Below are 8990 nucleotides of genomic sequence, written 5' to 3'. Positions count from 1 at the left end.
TGACATAAGCTTCCTAGACTGAGGACAAAAAAGATGAGTGCCTGAATCCAATCAAGTCACAGAACTCTGATGACATACTGATCAGATGCATCAGATGGAGATAAGGGAGACAAAGTGCAGAGAAGCTAATGCTCCTGTAACCTTGTAGATCTTGTTCTGTTTGGGCAAAAGAAAACTTTTATGTTCAATGACTCATAAATGCCTCATTTCATCCCAGCATTCAACCTGAACTAAGAGGGTGCTAAGGTTGGAGCAGAGGCCACAACACAAAGCAAACCCTTCTACATATTCCCATTTCATCCCATCTTCTCCAGCATATCAAGTTCTCTGTTTTCCCTACTTTTTAATCATTTCCCTAACTACTGTTTCCTTCCCAAGTGCTTGTAAGAACATCTAAATTTTCTATTTTAAAAAATTTTCTCACTGATCTGAATTTTTTACTACCTCTCTTTAGAGCCCTGTTACCTTTTGTAGCTAAATTCTTTGAGAAAGCTGTATACACGGGGCAGCTGAGTGGTGCAGTGGATAGAGCACTCAGCCCTCAAGTCAGGAAGACCTGAATTCAAATTTGACTTCAAACACTTAATACTTCCTAGCTGTGTGACCCTGGGCGAGTCACTTAACCCCAATTGCCTCAGCAAAAATAAAAAAAAAAGAAAGCTATATACAATCAATGCTTACATTTCCTCTCTTATTTCTCCCTTTTAACTCTCTTCTGTTTGTCTTCCAAATTCATCATTCAATTGAAATTATTTTCTTCATACTAATCTGTTAATTTCCCAACCTAATGGTTTTTTCTGAGTCCTCATCTTTCTTTTTTCCTGTAGTCTTTGTCAATTTTGATTACCTTTTTCTTCTTAATACTGTTTTAGGTTTTAGTAGCACTATTCTCTCCTGGTTCTCTTCTTAACCTTTCTTACTATGCCTCCATTTCTTTTACTAGATTTTCATCCAGTTCATGTCCATGTCTGGACTCTCTTCCCTTGCTCCATTTACATAATTTTCCTTGGTTATGCCATCTGTTCCCATGGATTTGATTATTTCTCTTCAGATGATTCTCATTATCTATTCAGTCTTAGTCTCTCTTCTATTCTTTAGCCTTCCATCTCTAATGCCTCATGGACATCTCAACATCCCAAACAAAACTCATTATCTCATCTCCCACATACAACCCCTCCCTTCTTACCAACTTTTCTGTTACTGTCAAGGGCATCACCATCCTCCCAACCTTATGGTCTCAAAACTTTCATGTCATTCCAAACGTTTTATTTGCACTCAATACACATATCCAATCTATAGTCAAGTTTTGTTGTTTCTAACTTCATAACATATCTCATATGTGATAACACAGTTCCTATCTAGTTTAGGTCTTCCTGTGTAGATTATTGTAGTAGCCTTCTGGTTGGTATCTCTCTTTCCTCATTCCAATTCATCTTCCACTCAGCCACTGAACTGATCTTCCTAAAGAGCAGATCTGACCATGTCACTCCTCTACTCAGTAAACTCCAGTGGCTTCCTATTAATGTTCAGTATTAAAAATGAAAATCACAGTTTGGCATTTAAAGCCTTTTATACCCTGGTCCTTTTCCTGCCTTTCCAGTCTTTTATATTTTATTTCCTTTTGTGTACTTCATATTCCAGCAACACTAGCCTCAACATTCTTTTCACTTGACAGATTGTTCATCTTCTGACTTGAGTCAATATCTTTTTACTGATTATCCCCCATGTCTGGAATACTCTTAGAGCTGCTGGATGGTGCTGCAATGGATGGTGTACTAGTCCTACAGTCAGGAAGATGTAGAATGCTCTCCCCTCCTCATCTCTGTCTTCTGAAGGCTTTCTTCAAATTCAGTACAAATCTGACCTTCTGAGAAAGACCTTTTGTGGTCCATTCCTACTTTCTTCTCCCACTGCTAGTGCCTTCCCTCTGAGATTCCCTCTTATGTATATTGTATAGATCTTCTATGTATATGGTGGTTTGCATGTTGTTTCCCTCATTTGAATAAGTTTTTTTTTTTTTTTGAGCACAGGGACTATGTTTTTGTTTTTCTTTGTATTCTCAGTGCTTAGCAACATCTAATACAAAGTAAACAATAAATCCTAGTTGGTTAATTGATCAAAAAAAAAAGCCAACAAAATATACATAACAAATCACTAGACAATGAAGAAAATGTGAACATTAATAAAACAGCCCCAAGCTAAGGGGTTTAATGAGGGAGAGAACTAAATATAATTGTTATTGTAAAATAAATATATTAGGTAGGGGCAACTCAATTTAGGTGATAGGAAGAACTGGGTCCAATTAATTTTCTGACACTTTTTAAGTCCATGACTGATTATCACTTTAACTTCACTGAACCTTAAGGAACTTCCTAGGATTTATCTACCAAATCATAGATCTTAGAGAGACATCCTGACAATGACAACTTTTCATGTAAATTGTATATTAGAGAGTTAACAAATAAAAAACAAGAATAATTAGGGAAGGCTTCCTGGAAAGGGATTTGAATTCAGGTATTTCTGACTTCCAGATCTGTGCCTATCCTAACTGCCTATGTAACTCATAGTAAGAACTTAATAAATGTTTCCCTTCTAGCTCAGTCTGGAGTGTTTTGCTCTAAATGATAGAAAGGATGCTGATCCCTACACTAAGTTCTTGACATATTTGTGGAACTGGATCTATAACTTTTTTCTGGGAGAGACATGGGTGGTTCTAAAGATTCTTCAGGTGAGACATTCATTGATGAAGATGCTGCAGGCCTATAGGAAAAGCCAGCTCCTCCTGCACATATCCCTTATTTCTAGCTTGCCTTATTAGATGCTTGGAATGGATCTTTTGGGTGAGATCAGGCTCTTTCTTTTGTTTTGATCTGGGAGTTCAAGTCTCTTCCAGTTAAAGAGCTCACTCATTCTTGAATATTCTTTGGCATATTCTAATCTAAGAATCTAAATTGAAAGTATAAACTAAGGGTCATTCTTCACTTTACAAATGGTTAAATAAAGTGTGGTTGAGCCTGAGTGACTCAACACTTCATGCCTCTAGATAAGAGATGTTTGACAGGGCATAAATATATACCTCTAGCCTGTACCCTTCTTAGAGATAAGTGAGGGAAGAAGCCCAGTCATGGTATTTTTCTTGATCTCCTCAAAGCAGAAACATGTCTGTCCTTTCTTTTGACAAGGGGTAGGTTAGATTTTAGAGATATCTATCTCTGCTATTTATCTTAGATGGACACACTTATTCCAGACAGGTATAAGAAAAATTATTCTGTAAGAATTAGTTGGTTTAGAACAGAGAATAGAGATAGGAATAACTATACAAAATTTATTGTAGAAGTCCAGGAAGGCTATAATGAGGCACTCAAATATAGTGGTATTACCAGGACTAGAAAAGAAAGAGATATGAAAAATGAATCAATAATCAAATAATGAAAGGACCTGGTAATAGAGATGAGTATTTCAAAGACAACTCCAAAACAATGAATATATGAAAACAGAAATAGTAAAGTCAGAAGGAGAATCAAGTATTGGAGAAAGATGATAAGCACAGCTTTAGATATGGTAAGCATAAGATGCCAATATGTCATCACAAGTAATAAAGTAAGTGGCAATGTCTTATAGTTGAAGATTCTATATAGTTGAATGTCTATAATTCAAAAGTGATTTCAGACTAAAGATAAACCTTGCATTCTTTTATATCTGCATAATAAGTAAACACAAAATATATGCAAAGGAATACAAAGGACAAAAGAAAAAAATATTCAGGGGGATCAGGAAGGAAACATTTCTTAACTGCCTACTATATGCCAGAACTTCCAATCACTTTCCAAATTTTATTTCACTTAAGCCTCACAATCATTCTAAGAGTTGGTATTTTCCCAATTTTTCAGTTAAGGAAACTGAGGTAGACAGCATTTAAGTAATTTGCCCCCAGAGTCACACAGCTAATAAGTATCCTGGGGTTGGTTTTAATTCAGGAAAGGCTTTCTTTTAGGAGGGTTTTGCAGGAGGCTAGGAATTCTAGGAGGTAAAAGTATAGAGAGAGTATACGCCAGATACTATGGGACTCAGCTGTGCAAAATAATTGATTTGGGTTGTTTATGTAGAATTGTAAATCTGTTTAACTGGAAGGATAATACTAAATAAGAAAAAAAAAAAGGTAGGTGGGATCCAAATTGTGGAGAGTTTTAAATGTCAAACTAAGGATTTTTTAAGTTAATAAGTACTTAGTATGTGTCACTTTATTCTAAGCATAATAGGGTAATAAGTTCTTTCCAGTCAATTATTTATCTCTCCCCTTATAAAGCAGTCCTTTCTAAAATGCTATCATTTTATAGTCCAATTCCAAGGGATTGTGATCAACTAATCAGAAGTGGGGTCATATCTAATGCAAACTCACCTACTCTAATTACATTCTCTCCTGCCCTTTCTCTCCAGTATGCAAACTACTCTATTATGAGCTGGGAGTATCCTGTTGAGTTGACAACCTTGGTGGAATCTTCAACTCTTTGTTCCCATTCACTCTCCATATCCAATCAGGTGCCAGCTCTTGTTTTTACATCCAAAATATTTTTTGTATCTGTTCCCTTCTCTCTATCACATATCAAGCACCACCCTAGGTTAGGTCTTTTATCAATCACTGCTCATTTGGCCTCTTGCACTGTCTTTCTAATTAATACCCCTAAGTTTTTTCCTCTCCAATTTGTCCTCCATACAGCTATCAAAGTGATTTTCCTAAAATGAAGGTTACTTACTCTGTTTCTCTTTTACTCAGTAAACTCCTTTATGACAAATATTTCATCTTTAGCTCATTCTTATAAATTTCAATTTTAAAAGTTTTATGATATACATAACTATTAATGAACAAACATAATTTAGAAATAAGTTAATATACAGTAAATATGTTGAGAGTTCAAAAATGTTTCACTGAGAAGGATGGATTATTTTAAAAGTTTGGAGGTTACTGTTATAGAGTATGAATATGTCAACTATCATTTGTAATGACTTCTATTTAATTAATTTTCACTTGCTCACCTGGACATATATTCTGGACACCTTTTCCTGAAGAGAATGCAGATAAAGTTTTCAAAGGAACTAGCAGTACTCTATTTTTCTGATGATCTTAGGTGAAATAATGACTCAGAGTGGTTTGATTGTTGGACAAAAGACATAAGTGTAGTTGCTAGACCATAGGCAGACTTAAGAAGGAGGTCTCAATTGATGGGAATCATAAAGTAAGAGCTCCAAACTCAAGGCCTATTGTATGATCCATAAAGGAAAGCAGCCTGGTTTAAGTGCCAAGGACTGATTTTCACTGGCTCAAATGAGCAGACTAACATGACTAGAGGCAAATGGTCTATCATCCTTACATGCAATTTGTATTCTAAAACTCCCAATCTGACCACCTTCCCTGCACTTAAAATACCAACATTGAATCTGCCCCAGGGACTGATGCTTCTTCCCTCTCATCCTTCCCCTCATGCTCCTGCCCTCTGTAGAGTAGGTAAAGTGGACATTTTCCAGAACTAGTGTGGCCCTAGGCTAGCAAGGACTGAGCCCTATGATATCTCCTAATCTTGTTACAACCCCACATTGTCCATGGATGGGGCCGTGCTATCAATGACATTCTCACCTTTAGGAACCTCCCTGGACTCTTTTTCAGACCCTTTCCTGATGTTTCTTTCCTGCCTCTTTGGTTCTTAAGGGAGAGTTTAAAAAAATTTTTTTTTTTTAACATAAAGAAGGTTTTGAACTACCTCAACTAACCTCATTAAGAGATTGTGGGAAAGTCATTTAACTTCTCTGGTCTGTTTCCTATAATAAAATGGAAATAAGATAAAATTTGTGTATATTTGTGAAAACACAAAAATAGCATTTAAATTTCCTTAAAAGAAAAGAAAATGTATATGGTTTTGTCAAAAAATAACAAATCATCAATGACTATCTATGAAAAAGCATTCTAAATCATTAATGACAATAATATAATTCACAGTTTCAACTAATACCCTTAAAATAGATGATGAAAATGATGAAAAATAGAAGTAATCAATTTTGGAGGAATTATGGGAAGACCAGGCATACTTTTTCATCCTTAGTAGAGTTGTGAATTGTTTCAACAATTCTGGAAAACAGTTATGTTACTATATGAAAAAGATTACTTAATTCAGATCCTTTGAACCAGTATCATATTGTTGGGCATATGCTCCAAAGATGTTAATGAAAAAAAGAAAGGTCCTAGATGCAAAATCAGGGCTTCCAGATAGTTGTATTTTGTTGTGCTTTGAGATAGCTTCACATTATTACCAAACATCAGGGGCAGGCTATCCATTAGGGACCATGAAAAATTTAATTTTTATGGGGAAAACATCTTTGTTCCTAAGCAGAAAAATAAAAAGCACCTAGTCCACTTGTTGTAACCAATTATTTCTTAAATCTTTTGCCTTTTTCTTTTCCAGAATATTCCCACCTCCCCCACCCCCCACCCCCATATTAGTCACCTAGGGTTTAATATTTCTGAGCTGGGGTCAGAGAGCTTCCATTGACAGTATGACAGAGCCCAGCAGTTCACAGTGGCATTCTCTTTTGTGATTACAGACCCCATGATTATGGCACTGATTGGAATAGTTCTCAGAACCATAGATGTTGAGGCCCTGACAATCCTTGTGGTAGCATACCATCTGCTTACCACATTTTGTGCCAGTGGCTACAATTTCAAAAGGATTATGACTTTCGCTATGGGTTATAGCAAGATCACACCTTTCACCTTTCAAAATGAAGGTGCACAGAGCTCTGGAGATGGGACCTGTGCTTGCCCTGGAGCAGTACAAGTTTCCACACTTGTTGAAACCCCCTTTGGCAAGATAACTGGATAGTGCACATCTTCTGGGTAGCCCAAGCCAGAAGTATTTGTCATTGGACACTTGTGATCCTGTGCCCCAAAGTGCCTCACACTGCTGCTTATAAGTGGGGCAGGCCCCATTATAACAATAGCCCTCCCAGCATGGTGTGCCATTCTCTTTGTATACATTTTCTGGACATTTAGCCTGTCGGCCATTGCAGTACTCAGCCAGATCACAAACGTCCTGAGCATTCCGACATAGTTTTCCAGCTGCTGTAAGAAGACATGCCTGGCAGCATTCCCCTTCTACACAATCAGCTCCTGGGGCCCTCCTGCAGTTCATAGGGTTACAGCACTGGTTCACATATTCCTCTGGGGGGCCACAATCACACTCCTCCCCTCGTTCCACAAACCTGTTCCCACACACAGGCCCTCCCTCAATCTGCTTCAGGTCTGGGAAGTTGGTCAGGCACTTCACCTGGAAGATAGTCCCCCTAAGAAACTTGTGCAGATTGTCCTTGCTACAGCTGCTAAACTGCTTGGGATAGGCATTATCAACCCCCATGGATTGCATGATACACCCACCTTGCATCTTGCTGACCTCACAGTGGCAGCCCTTGATATTTTCATCATGGTCCATGCCAAGGTTGTGGCCCATTTCATGAGCTATGGTGGTTGCTAGTCCAAATGGATGTGACTCATAGTCCTGGTTCACACCCCTAGAAACTAATGTGCACATGGAACCCAATCTGGCTAGTCCCACAACGCCTTCTCCCAAATCCAATGCTGTGATCAGCTGGGCATTATCATGTTGTTTCTTCTTGATTAGATTATTTTCCCTCCATTTAAGGAAGTTGTTCAGGGAAGACTGTATGTCATTAGTAATTGCAGCCTTATTACCTTTGTCCCATATTTCCAGGCCAATTAGAACCACACAGAAATTGAGCAGTTGATAAAACTTATCCATTTGGTTCACGACCTCCTTCACCCTATTGCGTATATTCCATAGATTTCCATATTTCTTGAACTCTGTGTACTCCACCACCACATAGAGCTCTACATAGTGGGTTTCTTTTGAGATGGATCCAGGTACCCAGCTCTGGGGTATATAGACTGTAGCCATCTTTGTCTCCAGTTTTCCTCGTAGGGAGGCCCTACGGACACCACAAGATCTTTGTTTCTTCTTAAAATATTTTTCCCTACAGACAGCATGTTTCCCCTGGGCATTGCCATGTCTTTCCTGAATGCTGCCATATCTACCCTGGACTAGTGGCTCAATCAGATGGAAGATAGGCCCAATCTGGAAAAAGCCCCGGATACCATTACAAGTGCTGATGTTGACAGAGGAATCCTGTTGCCCCTCCACATAGCCCTGATAGAAACAGTGATTCTCTTCCTTTGGCTGCTCAGTCACCTCTTTGCCATTAGCCAAGGTGTAGGTTTCTGTGTAGTCTGACCCCACCAGGTACCTGTTTCTAAAGAGGTGGAGGGTGATGTTATTATCTCTAAGGCCTAGGTAGTAGCAGATGGTCTCAGGATACAGAGCTGTATCTGAAGACAGTTTTCTCAGAATCCCTAAAATGGGTAACTGGAGGGGTTCAACCACTTCATACTGTTGCACATGGGGAAGTGGGCCTATCAGTGGAACTTGTGACTCTGAGAAGTCCTGGTTCTTCTCAAGAGAGCTCCTCAGGAAGAAGAATAGGAAATAGAAACAGAAGCTGGGGTGACAGAGGAACATCATGTAGAGTGGAAAGTATCAACCACCTTCCTGGGGACCAGCACTACCCAACCACCTATAGTGGTAAGGATGTAACCATGCAGAGCATGCTGTGCCTCACTGTGCTGAGTTATGCCTTGCTGAAGTTCCCTCAGCTGTGCTTTTCTCCTGATCCCTCTGTCTTCTCCTCCAGAACCTCCTACTCTTCTCACTCTTACTTATGTGTGAGAATCACACTGACCTCACAAAGGGTTCTTCTCCCAGCAACCCTGTGATATATTCCAGGATTAGAACAAATTGAGACAATTATAGTCCATCCAACCTCTTAAAACAAAATAAATTTACTTAATAAAAGCGTGGAAGGTATACTAGCTTACATGTCCTCCTCCAGCCTCATGCTCAATTCAGTACAATTTCCTCAGGTTTTGTTTT

At 38.6% G+C, this 8990-nt stretch overlaps 1 pseudogene; it reads right to left on the bottom strand.

Annotated features, from left to right (window-relative positions):
- Positions 1 to 6141: 6141 nt before the first annotated feature.
- LOC116420033 lies at positions 6142 to 8783 on the bottom strand (annotated as a pseudogene).
- Between the last annotated feature and the right edge of the window lie 207 nt (positions 8784 to 8990).

The sequence above is a fragment of the Sarcophilus harrisii genome, chromosome 6 (assembly GCF_902635505.1).
Source record: "Sarcophilus harrisii chromosome 6, mSarHar1.11, whole genome shotgun sequence".
NCBI classification, from domain to species: domain Eukaryota; kingdom Metazoa; phylum Chordata; class Mammalia; order Dasyuromorphia; family Dasyuridae; genus Sarcophilus; species Sarcophilus harrisii.
The sequence above is the reverse complement of the archived record's forward strand: the minus strand, read 5'-3'. Positions and strand labels throughout refer to the sequence as shown.